Below are 23,151 nucleotides of genomic sequence, written 5' to 3' on the forward strand. Positions count from 1 at the left end.
TGGGCATTGCCATATGGCTCAGCACTTTAATGCCTTCCTGACACTCGATGGAAAACGAAGCACAATCGGAGGTTTGTGCTCCTGAGATGGGTCTTTTCCAAATAACAGCTGTGCCTTGAAAAAGAGTGACTCATTTTGCAATCTGTGGACACAAGGCTCCACCATTTATAAGGGAGCAAAATCTCCCATTACTCGGGCTGTTTTCAGGCCCAGGAATTGAAGTTTTGGAGGTACTAGGAATTGGCAGCTGTGAGTCAGCAGAGATGCCCTACTTAGCAGCTGGCCATGTGGCACTCACTCTCCACCCCCCAGGAACAGACAGAACAGGAGGCAGGGGAAGAAGTCTCACCCAGGAGCCTGAGCTAAACTCTGCTGCCTTTCTCGCCACTCCCTACATTTGTAAAGAAGATGCCCAAGTCTGCAGAGCTCATCCAGACCTTGCGTGGGAACCTCAAAGATGGCCACCTGGCCTGGACAAGCCCAATGGACATGAATTTGAAACTAGAAAGCGTGTCCCAATGGAGTAACCTGGAGTCCAGCAGTCAGGAGCTGTGAGGTGAGCCACAATAACGACAATCCCCAGGACCTGGAGCACAGAACAGCAGGGACACGTTTCACCACTTCCCCCATCTATTCTGGGATGCTCTGTAGGGGTCATCCTTCCCTTTCTGCTCAAGACTCAAGCTGCTACAAATGCAGCCTGAGACATGGTCAGTGTGTCATGAGTAAGAGGACTCTGGAAGGGTTCTCACCGGCAATGATTAACTTGCCCTCAGGTGGGTATTTGCTGCTTCTACAGACGCTACCTTCACTGAGCCAGTTAGAAACCACAGTGTGACTGTAGTTTGGAAGGTGGGGAGCCAGGAAGCCAGCAAGCCACTCAACTGCTCTTGGTCTCAGTGGCCACATGGCAGGTTATCATCCTCTGTGGATGATCAGGATACTGGAGTTGAGCCATGCTGAGCACATAGATGAATGTTTGGCTCATGGATGGTTCTAGAAACATCAACTCCTTTGTTTCTGCTCACAACAGAATACCCTCCCACCAGCCATCTCCTACACCTGCTACAGGCCATCCTGATCCCTCATCTGAAAAAGATTCTGTTTTCCTAGGAAAACCTGCTGGTGAGCTACACCATCATCATATCCTCTGTTGTACCCTCCTTCGCATAAAGGACACCTCCAAATATGTTGAGAGTCCCTCCACCAGGGTCTCAGTCACCCAGACCACTCAATGACTACCACTGAGAGTCACCCTACCACAGTATTTCATTACCCTCTTGTACTAATGAACATTCTACAGAACTGCAATGACCCAGTGGACTCTCGAGCATGAAGTCCTAAGTTAGAGCCCTGGAATCGCATGCACCAGGGTGATCCTCTGCTTTGCACACTCTCTCTCCTTCCCTGCATCTCACCCTCAAGTTAAAAAAGATATATAACCCCCACACCTATGGACATCTAATCTTTGATAAGGGGGCCCAAAGCATTAAATGGAAGAAGAAGGCTCTCTTCAATAAATGGTGCTGGGAAAACTGGGTCAAAACATGCAGAAAAATGAAACCGAACCACCTTATGTCACCAGAAACAAAAATCAACTCCAAATGGATCAAGGACCTGGATGTTAGACCAGAAACTATCAAAACACAGAGGAAAACACTGGTGGAAGACTTTCCCACCTAAACCTCAAGGACATCTTTGATGATTCAAACCCAATTGCAAGGAAGACTAAAGCAGAAACAAACCACTTGGATTACATCAAATTGAAAAGCTTCAGCACAGCCAAAGAAACCATCACACAAACATAGAGACCCCTCACAGAATAGGAGAAGATCTTCACATACCATACATCAGACAAGAGACTAATCACCAAAATATACAAAGAGCTCAGCAAACTTAGCACCAAAAAAGCAAATGACCCCATCCAAAAATGGGCAGAGGATATGAACAGAACAGTCACTATAGAAGAGATCCAAAAGGCTAACAAACACATGAAAAACTGCTCCAGGTCGCTGATTGTCAGAGAAATGCAAATAAAGACAACATTGAGATACCACCTCACCCCTGTAAGAATGACATACATCAAAAAGGACAGCAGCTACAAATGCTGGAGAGACTGTGGGGACAGAGGAGCCCTTCTGCACTGCTGGTGGGAATATAAATTGGTCCAGCCTCTGTGGAGAGCAGCCTGGAGAACTCTCATAGGGTAGACATGGGCCTTCCATATGACCCAGTAATGCCTCTCCTAGGGATATACCCCAAGGACTCCATAATACCCAACCAAAAAGACAGGTGTACACCTATGTTCATAGCAGCACAATTCATAATAGCTAAAACCTGGAAGCAATCCAGGTGCCCAACAACAGATGAATGGCTGAGAAAGTTGTGCTATATATACACTATGGAATACTACACAGCTATTAAGAACAATGAACCCACCTTCTCTGACCCATCTTGGATGGAACTAGAAGGAATTATGTTAAGTGAGCTAAGTCAGAAAGATAAAGGTAAGTATGGGATGATCCCACTCATAAACAGAAGTTGAGAAAGAATAACAGAAAGGGAAAGTCAAAGCAGCATTTCACTGAATTTGAAATAGGGCACCAAAGTAAAAACCCTGGGTTGAGGGTGAGGGTGGATGTTCAGCTTCACGGGGTGAGGGGGGCGGTGGGGGGTGGGATGGGACAGTCTTTGGTGGTGGAAATGGTGTTTATGTACACTCCTATCAATTGGTAGTCATATAAATCACTGTTTAATTAATATGAGAGGGGGAAATTGATTGAATGTCTCAAACCTTTTATATCACAGACTGAGTCTTTTTAATACATAGTCTGAATCTTTGATATGTTGACTCTATTAAAAGCTTAGACCAGGGAGAACAGAAGCAACCGGTGGCACAGCTATATACAAATAATGTCAAAGGACATAAATTATGGTGATGTTGTGTATGATAGAGCAAAGGGAGATTTCAAAGTTAACCCAATTGCCAAATAATGTGATTATAGCAATAACTATCTATTGTCTTCTTAAACCCTAAGACAGCAGGAACCTCCCACTTCCTCTTTAGAGCCTATATTTCCCCCAGTCCTGGAACCTCTAGGGTTCCTGCATGCTTCTCTCAGTTCATACCAAATGATACTGCATCTGCCGATCCCAAGCTAATCAACTCAAGGAGTACCACCTCAGCATGCTTCACTTCAAACTGTGTCCAGAGACTGTCAGACATGGAATGTCAACCCTTTACCCTCATTACTCAGGTGAGAATTTTCCTTTCATAGTACTCTAAAATTCCATTCTTAACAAAATCCAAAAAACCTAGATATAGACCAGGTCCCATAAGATGGAGCATATGTTCACATGTATCCATAAATTAGGGCAAAATATATACCTGAAAGCAAAAATACGCAATAGTCTGTAGTGTTCATAATGAAATAGTGTCTACTTAGACTTAGATACCCTCTTCACTTACTTCCTATTGCGGTTCTCTCACTCACTCCAAAGCTAACCTCATCAAAGCAAGGACCGCAAAAGCTGGATAAGGGCAAGAGACTGGCATACTTTAATGATGACTCATTTTTTCATATGTTTGTTAGCCTTTTGGATCTCCTCTGAGGTGAATGTTTTGTTCATATCCTCTGCCCATTTTTGGATGGGGTCATTTGCTTTTTTGGTGCTAAGTTTGCTAAGCTCTTTATATATTTTGGTGAGACTCATTTTTTAAAATAATATTTATTTATTTCCTTTTGCTGCTCTTTTTGTTTTATTGTTATAGTTATAATTGTTGTTGTTGTTGGATAGGACAGAGAGAAATGGAGCGAGGAGGGGAGGACAGAGAGGAGGAGAGAAAGACAGACACCTGCAGACCTGCTTCACTGCCTGTGAAGCGACACCCCTACAGGTGGTGAGCTGGGGGCTCGAACCAGGATTCTGACACTGGTCCTTGTGCTTTGCACCATGTGCGACTAAAATGATGACTCTTTAGTCACTATCAGGCCACCCCATCAGCTGGGGCCCTAATCGGGGAGTCCTGAGATTCCCAAACAGACATGATGGGCCAAGACCTTGAATAAATCCCTCTCTCCATTGTTACCAGTCATTCCTAGCAAGAACTACACAACAGACCCCTTTGTGGGCCCCCATAGGATCTTGCCCTCAACTTGGATCAACAATGGTAGAGAATGTTCCATCCTCTGAATGGAGGCTGGACAACATAGTCTATGCTACACCTGAGGAAGATGGGTTCTGATATTGGGGCAGCTTGGAACATTCCTACTTATTACCACAGAATGTGAGCTCAGATCTACAGGGATGCAGAGGTCACATAGGCTCCTAAGATGAATATGGGCCCTAGATCACATCAAATCTAGGGGGTTTACAGTCAACAATATTTATACACTTTTCCCATATTTGGGAGCTACTCTCTTCCCTGATTCAGCTTTCTGGTCCTTCTGCCAGCCATGACATCATCTCCCCAGACAATAATTAGGATCCACTTGCATATCAGATTTCAAGCTCAAGCAAACAACAACAACAACAAAACACTAGTATAGTTACAGGCCCTTTGGAATATAACTAAAATATGCCTACTAGCTATCTACAAAATGGAGGACCCCCAACTCTTCATCTGCACTATTCCAGCCTTTAGGTCCATGATTGCTCAACAATTTGTTTGGCTTTGTATATTAACTCTCTTTTCAACCACCAGGTTCCACATGCTAGCAGGATGCCAACCAGACTTCCCTGGACAGAGAACCCCATCAATGTGTCCTGGAGCTCCGTTTCCCCAGAGCCCTTCTCCACTAGGGAAAGAGAGAGACAGGCTGGGAGTATGGGCTGACCTGTCAATGCCCATGTTCAGCGGGGAAGCAATTACAGAAGCCAGACCTTCAACTTTCTGCATCCCACAAGGACCTTGGGTCTATACTCCCAGAGGGTTAAAGAATAAGAAAGCTATCAGGGGAGAGGATGGGATATGGAGTTCTGGTGGTGGGAATTGTGTGAAGTTGTACCCCTCTTGTCCTATCGTTTAGTCAATGTTTCCTTTTTATAAATAAAAAATTAAATAAAAAAAATAAACAGCCATAACAATCAGATCCAGGCCTACCTATCCAAAAACAGCTAGAGATGGATCTACTGAAACTTTGCTATCAGAACTGAGATCATAGACACTGATATTTGGGTGTCAGACACTTTTTCCTGTATTATATCATTTATTTTAATTTTTTAAATATTTTTTAATATTTATTTTCTTTTGTTGCCCTTGTTGTTTTATTGTTGTTGTTGTTGTTGGATAGGACAGAGAGAAATGGAGAGAGGAGGGGAAGAAAGAGAGGGGCAGAGAAAGATAGACACCTGCAGACCTGCTTCACTGCTTGTGAAGGGACTCCCTTGCAGGTGGGGAGCCGGGGGCTTGAACCGGGATCCTTCCGCAAGTCCTTGCGCTTTACGCAACCTGCGTGTATTATATCATTTACTCCACATAATATTATGATGTCCAACATCCCGATTAAAGGACCTGAAACACAGCACAGCAGTCAAGTTTATTTTCTGAGCCAGTGCTCTCCAAAGTAGTATACTCTGACCTCAGGGATTAATTGAGATGAGTGGAGAGAAAAAAGAAAGAAAAAAAGGGCTATCTATTCATTGTATTTTAATTTTAAAAACATAAAATACAACTTCTCAGGGGAAATAAACTAGTATAGCCACACGCCCTTTGGAATATAACTAAAATATGCCTACTAGCTATCTACAAAATGGAGGACTCCCCCCCAACTCTTCATCTGCACTATTCTATTCCAGCCTTTAGGTTCACAATTAGTCAACAATTTGTTTGGCTTTGTATGTTAACTCTTTTTTCAGCCACCAGGTTCCAAATGCTAGCATGATGCCGACCAGACTTCCCTGGACAGACAATTCCACAAATGTGTCCTGGAGCTCTGCTTCCCCAGAGCCCCACCCTATTAGGGAAAGAGAGAGACAGGCTGGGAGTATGAATCGACCTGTCAAAGCCCATGTTCAGCGGGGAAGCAATTACAGAAGCCAGACCTTCCACCTTCTGCATCCCACAATGATGTTGGGTCCATAGTCCCAGAGGGTTAAAGATTAGGAAAGCTATCAGGGGAGGGGATGGGATACGGAGATCTGGTGATGGAAACTATGTGGAGTTGTACCCCTCTTATCCTATGGTTTTTGTCAATGCTTCCTTTTTATAAACAAAAAATACAAAAAAGGTATATAAAAGTAAATAAATTAATTACAAAAAAGAGAAATGAGGTGGTTTTAGCAGCCCTCCTCAGCTAAGGAAGAATACTGAGTGTGAGGCAGTCGGAAGGCACCAGGTCTGCATGCAAAGCTGAGGATGTGCTGAACACCAGGTCCCAGGGTAGACAGAGGTCAGGGTGGGGCCATGTGTGGTGCTGTCCCCAGGGAGGGGCAGCTGGTGTGGCTGCACAACCCCAGCCACTCCTGCCCCCAGGATGGCTTCCATACCTGATCAGGGGGGGCATCTGGAACTCCCTCCCCACCACCAAAGTGGCTCTAGACCCATCTTTTCTTTTATGTTCAGCAGGCAAACTGGTCTTTAATATTTGATTGTGATCCCTCTAATGTGATAGATATACAATTGCTTTTTCCTTTTTTTTTTAAAGCTCTGTCTTTTAACATCACCTTTGGGGGTTAAGATTTCAGTATATGGGAGGCGCTAAGTTAGCTCAACTGGGAGGGTGCCTGCTTTGCAAAGCATATGGCCCACTTCTGAGTCCCTGGTGAGCCTCATGGGAGAACAATGGTACAGGGAAAAGTCTCAGTGTTGTGGTGTCTCTCCCATCCCAGTTTCTCCATCTGAAGTTGACCTAGAGCAATGAAATCCAAGTGATAGCAAAAATTAAAAAATGGGGGTGCACAAAATGTGGGAGTCTTGTACACAGCAGCCAGTTGGCTCTAGTGACTGCTCTGTATACTTCAAGCTCTGTATGAAATCTGGGCCCACAGGCCAAGCTAATGATAAAGGGGCAGCCGTCTGTACTATACAGAATGTGTCTCTCGGCCTTGTTTTCATTTCTTCATTCAGCACCAGGACTCTGCTTCACAACCTCCTGTTCTCCCATGAGTCACATTAAGCCAAGACCATCTGCAAAGAGATCTGCTCCTCTGGCCTTCATGTACGCCATGGCTCAGAGCTACAAGGTTCTATTCCGTGCCAATTCTCCCTGAGAGCACTCCCTAGAGGTCCACCTAGAAGCCAGTACTCCTCTGTCCTCTTTGAGGGACCGGTGGTGGCTCACCTGGTACAGTGCATATGTTACCATGCATGAGAACCTGGGTTCAAGTCCCTAGTCCCTACCCACAGGGGGAGGTTTCACAAATGGTAAAGTAGTGCTTCATGTGTCTTTCCTTTTCTCTGTTTCTCTCCTTTTATTGAGAGAGAGAGAGAGAGAGAGAGAGAGAGAGAATGAGGGAGAGAAAAAATGGTCACCAGGAATGGTAGATTCTTGCAGGCACTGAGCCCCAGCAATAACTCTGGTGACATAGAAAGGAAGATGGTTGCAGCCTTGCTTCACCACTTGTGAAGCTTTCCTAAAAGCACGGACTTGGAGTAGCCTGCTCTCTTTGGCTGCTGCTGCTTCTACTGGTAAGAAGCATCTTGACGGAGGTGCTCCAGGTAATCCGCCATGGCTACTTCTCCTGGGAACTGAACACGTGTGACTCAGCTAGCCAGCAAACTTTTAGACCCCGCTACAGCCACGAGCAGTCCGTCTGGCTTTGCGAGAGGAGACAGACGACCCGGGACTCATGGCTGGGTTGTACGCAGTATCTCTTTATTCATGCAGGATGCAGCACAATCTAAGCCAAGCTAAGCTAAACCTAACACTACAACTTCAACTTACCACTACCAAAACGAACAATGTTGTTCTTATATACTTTCCAAGTAGGGTGTAAACAGGATGTGATGTAGAGAGGGTGGAGAGAAAAGTGACTGGTGAAAATCAGGGTGTGACAAGGAGAGGGGGCGGAGCAGGCGAGAATTCTACCACTGAACCACTAATGGCCTGGAGGGAGTGTGGTGCTTTATGTAAATGTAAAAGTGATTTACGTAAATAGACCGCTTTGAATGAGATCAAACCAATCCCTATACAGGCATACCGGTGCTTGGTTAAGCAGAAGCCAGGGGGAGCTGGCATATTACCCAACAATGAGCAACCTATATCTCAGCTGATAATTGTTTACCTTAAGGGATTAAATTTTGATAACTACACTCAGACTTGATGGACCTAGCACACTTTTAACTCCTGATGATAATCGCTTATTTTATGTATCTAAATATATGTCTCATGCTTTTGTAATGCCCTAATAAATTTTGTATTGTTTAAACCTGTTCCCAGCTCCCCACTGTGAATCCTTTTACACCCTGTAGCTCCCCATACCCCTTTTTAAGTTAAATTTCAACATTCCCCCTGCAGGTGGGGGACCAGGGGCTTAAACTTGGGTCATAATGTGTGCACTTAACCAGATGTGCCACTGCATGGCCCCCACACTGCAAGTCTTGAAGAGAAAAGACATTCACCAAAGAAGATTCTATCCAACTAGATTATCAATACGATGTAAAGGATTTATGAACAACTTTGTCAAACAAACAAAAGCTAAAGGTATCTACTACCACTAAACATGTCCTACAAAGAAATATAAAAGTAACTTATATGAAAGAAAAATATACTAAGTACTCTCACATGCAAGAAATAAAGAAATAAAACAAGGGAATAAGGAAAGTCAAATAATGATAAGCCTTTAATCTCAAACTGCACAACTGAGGTTGTCAAAGAGGATAAGACAGTGGGTTATAAGGGTGAATATGGGCCAAGATACTTTGGTACAATGGTATTGTTGTTTTGGCCTGACTTGCGTTGTGCTAACAATGTTGAAACAGCACTTCTAAAATGTTTATATTCTTGTAAACTAAGGTTACCTCAAAAGCAAATAAAATTATTATGAAGAAAGAAAAATATCTAACAACTTAAATATTCTTTCATAGATAGAAAGGAAGGAAGGAAGGGAGGAAGGAAGGAAGGAAGGAAGGGAGGGAAAGAGGGAGGGAGGGAGGAAGGAAGGAAGGAAGGAAGGAAGGAAGGAAGGATGGAAGGAAGGTAGGTGATGGGGGCAGAGCTGTAGCACACTAGGTTAAGTGCACACAGTGTGAAGCGCAAAGGCCAGTGCAAGCATCCTGGTTTGAGCCCCTGGCTCCCCACCTGTAGGGGGTCACTGTGGAGGCAGTGAAGCAGGTCTGCAGGTGTCTCCCCCCACCCCACCTTCCCCCTCCTTTCTCGGTTTCTCTCTGTCCTATCCAACAACATTAACAGCAACAAATACAACACCAATGGAAAAGAGATGGCCTCCAGGAGCAGTGGATTTGTAGAGCAGGCATTTAGCTCAGTGATAACCCTGGGGGCAAATTAAAAAAGAAAGAAAGAAAGAAAGAAAGAAAGAAAGAAAGAAAGAAAGAAAGAAAGAAAAGCAAGCAAGAATGGTGACTTAGAGAGTTCCCACTCTTTCTTGCACAGCAGACTACAAATGACCATGGGACTCAACGCAGAATAGAATGCTATTAAGAATCACCATATTTGCTTTGGGACAAGGTCAACAACAAATCAAGAGCCAGGGTGAACTGGCCACTTTGAAGGTGCCCTAGGCTGAAGTTGATAAAGACAACGAGGAGGAACTAGTCCTCTAGTCAAAACACCAGAGTCCATGTTTATGTAGCCCTGCACCCCTTCTAGCTAGCTTCCAACAGCAGGCACTCAGTAGCCTAGTCGGCTTTGCTCTACCTCATGTGAGTTGCTGCCTCCTAGTGGGACTGTCAGTCTCCTCCTGGGCTTGAATTGTGATCTGACATCACAAAGCCCATCTTCTGCCTTGGCAGAGTCAACACCATAGGATTTCCTTTTTAATTTTTAATTTTATTTTTTTATAGAGACAGAAAGAGTGAAAGAGACCACAGCACCAAAGCTTCCTTAAGTATTCAATGTGGAGGGGACAGGTTCAAACCTGGGTCATGTATATGGCAGAGCAGCACACTATCTAAGTGAGCTATCTGGCCAGCCTGGACCCTAATTCTTGTTTCCCTTGTCAGAGACATCATTTGATGTGTCTGCCTAACCCAGGCCTGCGTCTGAGTCCAGGACCTCCTCTCTGGCCAGCAGTGGGCAATGAGGCACATATACTGTGAGGGGAAGTATCCTCCACAGCCTTTGGGGCTTTCCCATGTGACAGGAAAACACAGAGCTGCTCATTAAAATGGCAGGGAATGGTACCATGGCCCTTTTAGTGCCCAAACCTCAAAATGAGTAGCCATCTGGGCCATTCCCTCCCTCTAGCCTTGACAGCCTATCAGTTCCACTTGGGAAATATCTGTATTATCACTGCCTCTCTCAAACTCCATGGTCCCTGGCTGAGACTGGCTCAGTATCTCTCACCAAAACCAAATGCTCTGTCTGCCTACTTCCCTCCTCATCTCCTCTGTTCTGCTGCCCAAGGGGTCCTGGGACACGCACATCCGAGCCCTGGGTTAGTACACTGACACCGGTCCCATTCTAAGTAACACTAGGACTTCTTAGTGGGGTACCCAACACCCCTTACAATGATGATATGTTTGAATAGACTCATCAGCCAAGTCTGTGAGCTTCTCTGTCAAATTGCTTTCCACTGCCTCCTTGGCGTATTCACTTTTACCCATTTACGACAGCCTGAGGATTAATTCAGCCTCAGATGTCACTGCACCTTTGCCTCTCCAGGATGTTTTTTGATGCCTGCACCTTCTGAGCTGCAACACGGTTCCTTACTTTTGGGGTTCCTACAGCCCATTCAGCCTCTCCCACACTCCTCTTTTGCCATTAGGGTTATCATCAGACCTTGGTGGCCTCCCTCATTCCAAGAGGTCATCTGTTTCTTTTCTCTTTCTTTCTTTTTTTTAATAGGAGGTGAAAGACAGGAAGAGATAGAAAGGGAGAGAGACAGAAAGAAGGAGAGATACCGGGGAACTGGGTGGTGGCACACCCAGTTAAGTGCACATAACACTAAGCGCAAGGATCTATACAAGGATCTGGGTTCTAGCTCCTACTCTCCACCTGCAGGGTGTGTGTGTGGGGGAAAAGCACTTCGCAAGTGGTGAAACAGGTCGATAGGTGTCTCTCTTTCTCTATCCCTCTCTATCTCCCCCTCCTCTCTCAATTTCTCTCTGCCTCATCCAATAAAATGGAAAAACAAATGGCCACCAGGAGTGGTGGACTTGTAGTGCTGGCACCAAGCCCCAACAATAATCCTGGAGGGGAGAGAGAGAGAGAGAGAAAGAGAGATACCTATGCCCCAGTAATAATACTGGGGGAATAAAGAAAGAGAGAGAGAGAGAGAGAGAGAGAGAGAGATGGAAGGCTAGATAGATACCTGTGCCCCGGTGATAATACTGGGGGAATAAAGAGAGAGAGAGAGAAGAGAGAGATACCTGTGCCCCCGTGATAATCCTGGAGGAACAAAAAGGGGAGATACTTGTGACATTGCTCTGTCACTCATGAAGCTCCCTCCCCAGCAGGTGGGGAACAGGGTTTTGAGTCTGGGTCACTAAACACAGTAATGCCCTCCACTGGGTATGCCACCACCTGCCCCCAGATGCACAGCTAATTTAAAAATTTTCAAATTTTGTATAGCTAATTTCATCCTACCTCTCTCTGTGTCCACTGTCTTCCGAACTGAACTATGAATTTCTTGAGGGCGAAAAGTATATTACATTCTCTCTATCCAGGGTCTTGCTCAGAGCAGGTATAAAACATGTAGAAACACTGGCTATATTGGAATACACTGACTGTATTGGAGCTCTCAAAACAGGGATGATGGAGGGAGGCAATTCTCTAGAGGTCATTCAAGTTTTTGTATGTCTGACAAGCAAGGCAGTGACTGCTGCTTTTCTAGACTATGTTTTCAAGATTATCTGTAGAGAAAACAGTCGCTCTGGAACATAGAGACACTATTTCCTTCAGAGTAGTGTTAAGCACAGATACTGCTCACTTTAATGAAGATAATGGTTCTTGGAGCAAAGGGCAGACATGCTTACTGTCCACTATCAAATACGGGGATTCCCTAAGCACAAGCTTCCTCTCCTGTGAGACAAGCCACTGTCGGTGTAGCTGTCACCTGGCCTACTTCACCCTTTGGGACACGTCCCCAGCAGAAATGGCACAAAACAACAAAAACAACAACAAAAACTCATGTCTGCTCAATGCTATTGCTATGAGTAAGAATACCCTTTGTCTCTGACCCCAGAGTCTCTTACCTTCTGCTACATCCATGAAAATGGCCAGTTTAACTTGTTAGCTTACACATAGGATAAAAATCTTAGAGCCTTCCCAGTTCTTGACAGACAAGTGCATTGATTTTGATTGATCCAGGAAACTCCACTGAGGGAGGGACAATTGAAAAAGATATGGCAAAGATGTCAGAGGCCACGAGCCCCTGGCAATACTGCTCCGTGATGAATACATTTCATTTGTTTTTGTCAGGGAGAAGGTCAGATAAAAGTGGCTGTCAATAGCCCTATAGTCCAGCTATCTTTGCATGGAAATGTGATCATCTGAGGCCTCCTTTTTTAGTAAAGGTAGGGCATGACTGGTTGCAGACAAAGAAGGTAGGACAGGTTGCCTGGGGTTAAGCTTACATAAGGGTCCTAGAAATCTTTGGGGGAAATAGCAACATGACAACGATAGTCAGAGTAAGTGGTGGCTGCTTAGCAGAATGAAGTTACCCAGAAGAGACTAGTGGTCCAGCACCTGCCTTGTGAACCTGCCCTATCCCAGGGATGGGCAGGAGCAGACTGCTGGCGAAGGCACCTAGGAGGTCAGCCAGGATGCCTCTTGGTTTTGAGGAATGACATGTCTAACCGAGAAGGAAGGTCTGCTGAAGGACACAGAGTGACAGCAATTTTCCCTATGCCACTGCCACCCTAAGTCCTAAGATCTCAAACCCCCTTGGGTTAGCTTTCAGGACCATCTTTAACATCAAATATAAAAATTCTAACAGTTTGCTTGTTCATTCACTCACTAGAAAAGAAGAAAATTATCACTGCTATCAAGATCCTCAAGTAATGGGGACATTGTGAAAGACCAAAACAAGGGCAAATTTGTCTGGACTCTCCAGTCCCCAACTCTCCCTTCAGCCACGGCAGGGGAGATGCAGAAGTTAGTCTGAATGCTCAAGGATGTCAAGGATGGGTGTTTAACTGAGACTCTCACTGAGAACAGCAGAGCCAAGTCCAGAGCCATCCTCCTCCACTTCCATTCAACAGAACTTCCCCCAAAACTTATAAGCCAAGCAGCTTGTCTGCTTTCTTTATTGAGCTCAAAGCAAAATGTCATGGTCATGAGCAGATAATAGCAAATGTGGGCAGTGATCTATGAACTCTGAACAGACGGAGCCAGATGCAGGAGTGTGATGAAATATAATTTATACCTGGGATCATCCGATGAGTATTTAATGATATGCGTGATCATTAAAGCATTGGTTGTCATTAGGCCTCAATAGTGGGCTTGTTTATAGAAGTTAGTGCAGTACCATCACTTTTTTTTTTTAAGATAGAGACAGAGAAGAAAGAAAGTGAGAGAAGGAGAGGGAGGGGGAGAGCAGGAGAGGGAGAGGGACAGAGAAAGAGAGAGATAGGCCACAACACTGAAGCTTCTTCCAATGGGCTCAAACCTAGGTCAGGCACATGGTAATGCAGCACACTGTCTAGATGAGCTATTTTCCAGCCTTGTCTCTGTACCTCTTAAATAAATAAATTTTATTTTGCTTCCTCCCTTGGCAACTCTTCAGAATCTACTAGCAGGACTGGCAGAACATGCTGTATTCATGTACCCACAAAATTCTACCCAGAGGCAAGTGTTTCTTGTGTATGTAGACAGGGGTACTCAAATGGCCAAGGGCATGGGACTATTTCCAGCCCTGAACTGAGGCTGCTTGTGCTTGCTCTTTGTGGACTGGTATGTTAGTTGTGACTTTGCCCAAGCCTGTGGGTCCTGTGTGAAATGAAGGTGACTCAATGCAATCATGAGGTGCCATGCAGGTGAACTGAAAGACCTCTGAGGACTGCCTATGCTGAAAGCCTGCAGAGGGAGAAGAGGCCACCAGTCACAGCAGACCTGCACCAAGCTCCATTCCAGCAAGCAAGGATAGGCTCTGACTTTCTGTATTATGCAAAAATCAAACAATTGGCTCAGAAGCAAATTTGCTTTTGTCATTTACAAAAAAAGGAGTGTATATGCCTTGCACTTTGGGTGGTGACTCTTTCACAGGTTATTGTGACCGTGGAATCAGAGTGTGCAAGCCACAGGCAAAGGGAACCCAGAGCTGGAGCTGGAGCAGAAAGGCTGCCGAGAGCTCCAGTACTGAGCCCTGGATGCCAGACACATCCTGTGGCTTCAAATTCCATGGGCCAAGCTAAACTCTAGCTAGGTTGGAAGAATGAAGGACACCATATGACTGAAAGCTGAGGGGAAGTCAGACACAGACATGTGGGGTATCATATTCAAGAGTAGAACATGGAAACAGGATGAGGGTATGAATTCACCTGGCAATGTCCATGTCCATCAGAGACACAATTACAGAAGCCAGAACTTTCACCTTCTGCACCTCATAAAGAATGTTGGTCCATACTCCCAGAGAGCCAGACAAGGGAAGCTTCCAATGGAGGGGATGGAATATGAAACTGTGGTGGTGGGAACTGTATGGAATTATACCCCTGTTATCTTACAATATTATTAATCATTATTAAATGACTAAAAAAAAAAGAGAGAGTAGAACATGACTCCTACAGGCCTCAAACTCCTGTGAAATCTCCTGCCTGGGCTGGTCTCACAAAATTTTGGCCAATGAGATGTAAGACAAGCCTGAAGGCCTCTGGGAATGATTTTCCCACCTTTCTGTCCTGGATGCCCTACTACAGAGGTGGGACCTACCCCCTCGACCTGTGATTGGCCAGGCATAATTTGATTTGAATGTAGAAGACATTTAGGCAAGGCTGACAAAATAGCTCACTTGGATAGTTTGCTGCTTTGCAGTGTGTGTGTGTGTGTGTGTCTCCCAGGTTCGAGCCTGGTACCGCCACACTGAAGGAAGCTTGGGTGCTGTGGTCTTTTTCTCTGCCTCTAAAGAAAACGAACAAAATAAAATACAGCTCAAATGGAATGACTTAAGCTTACTATATTCTGTAAGCAGACGTTTCAGAGTATTTTATGCAGCAGAGGAGAGGCTTCTGGTCCTTTCTTCTCTTCTTGCCAAAACCCTGCCCTTGCTCAGCTCCCGGACAAGCAACAACACATCTCCATGTAAAGAATTTAAGATCCTCACCTGTCATGGAGGACATGCCTCCTTACCTGTGATTGGCCAGGTATAAGCATGTGACCCAATTATGTCCAATGAGATGCAAGAGGACATTCCTGGAGGCCTCTGGGAATGATTTTCCCACCTTTCTGTCCTGGCTACTCTAACTGCAGAGAGGTGGGACTTGCCCCCTTGCCTGTGATTGGTCAGACATAAACACGGGACACAATTCTGGCCAATGAGATGTGAGAGGGAGTGCTGGAAGCCTATTGGGAAGGAGTTTCCCACTTAGTCCTGGCTGCCTTAGTGCAGGGAGGTGGTGCTTGGCTGGGGCTGCCCAGCTCTCCTGGGACCACAAAGGGCAGGCCTGGGAACGGGGCCCAGAAACCGGATCTCACTAAAGTTCCGTACTAGGGTCCTGGTGGTGGTGCACACATTAGCATGCTCTCAGGATCTGGGTTCCACCCTCTCCCCCCTTCAGGAGGCAAGCTACACCAGTGGCAAAGCTGTGTTGCCAGTGTCTCCCCCGACCCCCTCCGCCATTTTTACCTTTTATCAAAATAAAACAGGCACTTGGAATGATGAAGGCGTGCAGGCACTGAATCCCAGTCATAACCCTGGTGGCAAAAGACAAGCATTAACCTGGCTCACTGCCTTTCTCTAGATTTTATTGCACGAATTGTTAAATGCATGTATTGCTACAGCTAAGGAAATTGGCTACTTGTGACCCAAAGCACCCCAACGGATACACCTCAGGCAACCTCTATTTTTGCCTCCCCTGACACTGTGCCCTAAAGCAGGCCAGGGTGATTCCAGTATGCAAATGCAGGTGGAGTTTGATTTATGAGTGTGCAGGTTTGCTGTGAGACTGGGAAGTCTAAGAGTCATTATCAGGGCCAAGTCCAGGGCTGTAACAAGCCTGATGCCAGGAGGACTAGAGAGTAGGGAACAGCAGACACCTCCTCCTTATGCTTTAGTTTTAGATTGACTGTATTTTAAGATTTATTTATTTATGAGAATACCAGGGATCCCTGACACATGTGATGTCAAGGACTGAACTCAGGGCTTCATACATAACCGTACAAGATTTTATCCACTATATCATCTCCCGGGCTTCTCTTATATTTTCCCAGGCCTCTAATTCTCTTGTTTTAAAGCTTCCAGCCACCTGAAGTCCTCCAGATCTATGTCCTGAGAATTGCAAAATGCCCTTCATTGTCTTTAAGAATGGGGGCCAGGTAGTGGTAGAGTACACATGCTATTATGCCTGAAGACCTGGATTCAAGCCCCAGGTCCCTACCTGCAGAGGGAAGATTCATGAGTTGTGGAGCAGTACTGTAGGTGTCTCTTGTTTCTCTCTCTCTCTCTCTCTCTCTCTCTCCCCACTAGAGGGGAGGGAGATAGCATAGTGGTTATGCAGAAAGGTCTTCAGGCCTGTGGCACCACAGGTTCCAGGTTCAAGTTCAAACCCTAGTACTGCCAAAAGCCTGACTTTTTTTTTTTTCAAAAGCAAAGCTCTGAAAAAAAAAGAAAAAAAAAAAAAAAGCAATGGTAAGGACTGCCCCACTCTTCAAAGGGAGGCTGAGTCATCCTATTCTGACATTTGAAGAAGACTGGCCCAGTAGTGAGTGCAACCTAGAGGGTTTCCAGCTGTGACCACGAACTGTGAGCTCAGACTGATAGGAACTCAGAGGTTTTACAGGCTCCTTTGCTAAATATGAAAATATATGGGCCCTGGGTCAGATCAATGTGGTTCACAGTTAACTGTATTTTTTTCAGGTGTGGGAGCTATTATCTGCCCTAATCCAGTTTTCAAGTTTTATTCTCAACTCTGACACCATCCTCCCAAATAATGTTTCTAGTCTACCTTCATGTTAGCTATCAAACTCCACAGAGATCACTAAAGTCAGGGCCCCCTAGAAACATACCTAAAATAGACATTCTAGCTTTTTTTCTACCCCAGGATCTCTCTTCTTTTATTCTCATCTTCTCTATTTCTGCTCTTTGGTTCCTGTTTAATATCTTACTGCCTTTCAGCACCAAGGTACAAATACTACTATGATTCCATCCTCACCTCCCTGGCCTCACCAAGATGTAAGATGACATCACCAATGTGTTGTGGTACCTCTCCAGAGCCCTACTCTGTTAGGGAAAAATAGAAATCTGCTGGGGGTATGGATCAACTTGCTAATGTCCATGTCCAGTGGAGAAGCAATTACAAAAGTCAGAACTTCTTCCTACTACACCTCAAAAAGAATTTTGGTCCATACCCCCAGAGGGGGGAAATGATAGTAGGAAAAGGTGACCAGAAAACTCTGAACCCCAATTCCACCAGGACCTGAAACATCTGCCACCAGGAATCTTTGTTTGTATACCATCACTGAAAGGGAGACACATCTGTAAAACACCAAACGAAGCCAGCCACTGTTTCACTCATCAGAGAGAAGATGAAGATGGAAGGGCGTTCAGAAGTAAGTAATAAGTGTAGGTGTGACTTAGAAAGGAAGCAAAGGCAGGATCATTTTAAAAAATGGGAAAATATAGACAAAGATATAGACATAAAGTCAACCCATATCTGTGACTTTGGGAGAACTATTTCAGTTTCTGTTGGAGGGAGAACTCTGGTGGTGGGAATGGCATGAAATTATATCCCTACTATCTTATAATTTTGTAAATCACTATTAAGTCATTAATAAAAATATAATCATCAGCAGCAACAAAAATAGAAGGGAAAAAAAAGCTACTGAGAATAATGGAATTATGCAGGCACCAAGTCCCAGTGATAATCTGGTGACAAAAATAAAAAGGACAAGAAAATGCTTGTAGACACACTTCCCAATGTTGGATATGTCAGATCTTCAGAGCATGGGTTAAGATAAGCAGTGGTGGCATCTGCAAATTCTTGGGGATAGCTCTGAGCAATGTTTCCTCTTGAAACAGGGAGCTGAGTGGATGAAGAAAACAGATCACATTCTCAAAGCAGATGTCAGAGTGCAAAGGGGTGCCAGAGATTTAAGAAACTTCTCTCCTCATGCCAAATTATCTCAAGAGTTCAGTAGGGGCTCTGCAGGTACACATGTGAAAAACATACTGTTTAATATTAATAAACATGGCCAGAGGCCTGTAAGCATTGTTACCAGGCCTATCAATAGGGTGGCAAAACCCCATAATAATACATGACAACTACTGAAAAAGAATTTGATAGGTATTGACAATGGTAAGTTAACCACGAGTACATGAGCTATAAAAGCAAGTTACAGACACTATTTAGAATATTTTCCCCCTCTGGGGTTAAAAAAATGTTATAATGTGAGACAAGTGATGTACATACATGTATATATATAATGTCTTATTTATTAGTAATTTAATATTGATTTACAAGACTGTAAGGGGTATAACTGTAATAGGGGTGTAATTCCATACAGTTCCCACCACTAGAGTTCTGTGTCTCATGCCCTCCATTGGAAACTTCCTTATTACTGAACCTGCTGGGAGTATGGACCAAGACTCTTTTTTGGGGTGCAGAAGGTGGGAGTCCTGACTTCTGTAATTGCTTCTCTGCTAGAAATGAGCATTGGCAGGTCAATCCATATGCCCAGCCTGTTTCTATCTTTCCCTAATGGGGAAGGGCTCTGGAGAGGTGAGGTTCCAGGAAGCACTAGTAAGGTTGTCTACCCAGGGAAGTCAAGATAGAATCATAGTAGCATCTGGAACTTGGTGGCTGAAATGCAGTAAGATGAAAAACAGGACAAAATGTTTAATAAACAGGAACCATAAAGTAGGTATAGATAGATGAAAGTAGGGACCTTAGGGTAGGTGTCTACTAATAACAGCATCTTCAATACTAACAGAGCCAAATGGTTTTGATCTATCTGGCCTAATGGTCAGAATTACTTACCTAATGGTAAGTAATTTAGGTATGTAAAATATATATATATATTTACAAATATATTTTTGTATTTTTATATATATTTATATTTTTATATATTTACAAATATATATTTTTAGAGCTGCTTAAAGCATTTAAGCCCAATGTCAGAATTTGGTTATTTTACAAATCTGAGACATTAACTATTTAGGCTAAAGAAAATATGTATATTCAGAGCTATGATCTAGGAGAGAACTTGAAATATTAAATCTGTTTTTACCCCTGACATATCAATAGTGATTTGTAAGATTATAAGCTAATAGGAGCATAATTTCATACTGTTCCTATCACCAAAGGTCTGAGCCTCCCCCATTCCACCCACATAGGTACCTACTAGTTTTTTCTCAGTCTTGGATATGGGTTAACTTCTTGTTGTTGTTGTTGTTGTATATTTGTTTTCAAGTTCCTACATTCAATTCTGTATATTCCACATATGAGTTAAACCATTCTGCAGTTGTCCTTTGTCTCTTTCCTTAATTTATTAAGCACAATTTTCTCCAGTTCCATCCATTTCATGCCAAAGGACACAATATCACTTTTTTATTGCTGAGTAGTACTCCCTTGAGTATATGTCCCATAACTTTATTATCCAGTCATTTTTCAAAGAGTATTTGCTTCCATATTTTGGCTATTATGTATAAAACAACCATGAGCATGGGGGTGCATATGTCCCTTCAAGCTACTTTTATCTCTTTTGGATAAATGCCTAGGAGTGGGACTCCTTGATCACAGGGTATTTCTACTTGTATTTGATTTAGGATTCTCCATACTGTTCTCCATAGTAGTTGCACCAGTTTGTAGTCTCACCAGCAGTGTAGTAAGAGTTCCCTTCTCTCCACATCCTTTCCAATGTATAGCCTCTCCTTTTTTGTTGCTGAAGGCTGTTCTAACTGGTGTGAGGTAGAATCACAATGTGGTTTTAATTTGCATTTCTCTGATGATGAGTGAATTGGAGCATTTCTGCATATGTCTGTAGGCCATGTGTATCTCTTCTTTAGAGAACTGTCGCTATCTTCTACCCAATTTGTATTTGGTTGTTCTTTTTCTTTTTGTGAGCTGTATGAGTTATTTATTTTAAATTATCTTTTTTATTGGATACAGCCAGAAATTGAGAGGGGAAGGGAAGAGAGAGAGAGAGAGAGAGAGAGCTGCACCCCTAGTTCATCACTTGTGAAGCTTTCCCCCTACAGGTGGGGACTGGGGTTTGAACAGGAGTCCTTGCACATTATACATGTGTGCTCAACCAGGTACATCACCATCCAGCCCTAGCTATATGAGTTCTTTATAGATGTTTAGTATAAGCTACTTTTCTGAAGTGTGTTTCCCAGTTGTTAGGTTTCCTGTTTATCCTTATTTCCACACGTTCAATCTTATTTTTGTTTCTCTTACCCATGAGGTAAAATCTCTAAATACATCTTTGATGTTGATGTCATGAAATGTTTCACTGATTTGTTCTTCTGTGTATATTATAGTTTCATGTCTAATATCCAGGTCTTTGAGCTAATTTTTGGTGTATGGTGTTTGCTGGTGGCCTAGTTTCACTTTTCTACATGTGGTTATCCAGTTTTCCCAACACCATTTGTTAAAGAGACTATCTTTTTCCCACTGAATAGTTTGGCCCCTTTTTCATATACAATGTGCCTATATGTGTGGGTTTAGTTCTGGGTTCTCTATTCTGTTACATTGGTCCATGTCTTCTTTGCTTCAGTACCACACCATTTTAACTATAATTGCTTTGTAGTATAAACTGAAGTCAAGAATTGTGATGTCTCCATTTTTCTTCTTTTTCCTCAGGAGAGATTTTGCTGTTCGTCGTATTTTTTTTTTTTTTTACAGCTCCTCACAAATTTTGTTCAATTTTCTTGAAATATGTCCTTGGGGTTTAATATGGTTTGCTTTTGGCAAGATTGCCATATTCATGATATTTTATCTTCCAATTTACAAACAGGGGCTGTTCTTCCATTTCTTTGTGTCAGCTTCTATTTCTTTTAACAGTGCCTTATAGTTTTTTGTTGAAAAGGTCCTTCACCTCCATTGCTAGATTTATTCCTTGGTATTTTATATTTTTGGATTCAATTGTGAATGGATTGCTTCTTTCAGTTTGCTTTCCTGTGGCTCAACTTTTGTATAAAGAAATGCCACAGATTTATGAGTGTTGATTTTGTAAGCTGTTACTTTACTGAATTTATTGATGATTTCCAGTAGTTTTTTGGTAGATTTTTTTTGGTATTCTAGCTATAACAACATACCTGCAAATGATGATAATTTAATATCATCCTTTCCAATTTGAATTCCTTGCCCTAACCACATGTGAACACCCACTTGAAGTTGCAGTGCTTCTGTGGATGTCTCAGCTATAGCTGATGAGGTCTGTTAAGAATAAAAGTTGTAGATATTTGGTGTTTGGGGGGAGAGTCTGGACTGTCCACCCTTACTCTATGACCATGCCTCTTTCCAGTGTACACTATATGTGCACAACTCCACTGGATGTACAACAAATACTAGGCCATTACCTCCAAATGAAAAAGGGGACTTAGTTGGGGGGAACAGCAGAAAAGAGGGACATACCTGGACTTCTTCCTTTATACAAATGTGTTTTCCCCATTAGCATCTATTCCTTTTTTGCCATCTTAGGAAAGATTCAACAGTGCTATTCCATAGTGGTCTTGCCTACTTGGTGTCAGGCAAATAGTGGAGACCTGGGACACAGAGCCTGACAGAGGAAGATGAAGCCAGTGGCCTTTTGAGACTAGTTGTGGCCTCTGGAAGTCACCTGTCATCCAGCTAAAGTCACAGAAACAGGGAAAGAACCTTGGCTTTTAGCCTAAGATCCCCAGTGGGGCTGCCATGTGGGCATGCCATTTTCTCTATTACACAGAGAGAATACAAGTACTGTCAGAAGACTAAAGTCCCAGGTCTATTGTCTGTCCCACATAGAGAGAGGAAGGTAGCATTCTCCACTTCAGAGGGGGATGTCAAAGCCATAATCAGTTGTCTTTTTTTTTTTTTTTTTTTCCTCCAGGGTTATCACTGGGGCTCGGTGCCTACACTATGAATCCGCTGCTCCTGGAGGTTATTTTTTTCCCATTTCTATTTCCCTTGTTGTTATTATTGCTGTCATTGTTGTTGGGTAGGACAGAGAGAAATGGAGAGAGGAGGGGAAGACAGAGAGGGGGAGAGAAAGATAGACACCTGCAGACCTACTTCACTGCTTGTGAAGTGACTCCCCTGCAGGTGGGAATCAGTTGTCTTCTAAGCATCTCCAAGAAACTCTGCAAGAATCTCTTACTAAGAGTGGTCTGAACTCCTGGGAACTTCTTCCCAACAGCTCCTTTGGGGTATGTAGCACAGACAAGCCCTGCTCATGCTGGCAAGCCACTCAGAGGACAACAGGCCTGGGATGTCCTAGACTCCTTCCTCAAAATATATCCCAGTTGGCTTTACTTCATGCAAAGGCAGAGCCCAGGTCCAAAGAATTCCCGGTCACTTGCCCACCAGGAATGCTGTCTTGATTTATGTACAGTCTGACCCATCAATTGAGCACACAACAGGTATGGCTACAGCTGGATGAACAAAGCATTAACTTTTCACCATTACATTGAGGGACATGGGAGAGGCAATTGGATATGGCTTGGGAGCCCTAAGCACTGACAAAACTTTCTGACAAGAAACTAAGAGTGCCATTTCCTTTCAATTATAAAAGCTGGAACACAGCGGGGGAGATAGCATAATGGTTATGCAAACAGACTCTCATGTCTGAGGCTCCTAAGTCCCAGGTTCAATCCCCCGCACCACCATAAGCCAGAGCTGAGCAGTGCTCTGTATGTGTGTGTGTGTGTGTGTGTGTGTGTGTGTTTCTCTGCATCTCT

The 23,151-nt window shown here is 43.7% G+C and overlaps 1 protein-coding gene across 5 annotated transcripts in view; it reads right to left on the minus strand.

Moving 5' to 3' along the window:
- NMNAT3 (nicotinamide nucleotide adenylyltransferase 3) overlaps positions 1-23,151 on the minus strand; it is a 104,502-nt gene that overhangs the window by 49,692 nt on the left and 31,659 nt on the right. For 3 of the 5 annotated variants that reach the window (XR_009551233.1, XM_060196560.1, XM_060196577.1), the window contains exon 2: positions 15,904-15,971. The exons of 1 other annotated variant lie outside the window; for it this stretch is intronic. The gene's annotated coding sequence lies outside the window, so the exon portion shown is untranslated. Of the gene's footprint in view, positions 1-6,751; positions 6,775-15,903; positions 15,972-23,151 lie in introns of those variants that run through there. One more of the 5 variants, XM_016186309.2, reaches the window with a different exon arrangement.

Source organism: Erinaceus europaeus, chromosome 1, assembly GCF_950295315.1.
Source record: "Erinaceus europaeus chromosome 1, mEriEur2.1, whole genome shotgun sequence".
NCBI classification, from domain to species: Eukaryota; Metazoa; Chordata; class Mammalia; order Eulipotyphla; family Erinaceidae; genus Erinaceus; species Erinaceus europaeus.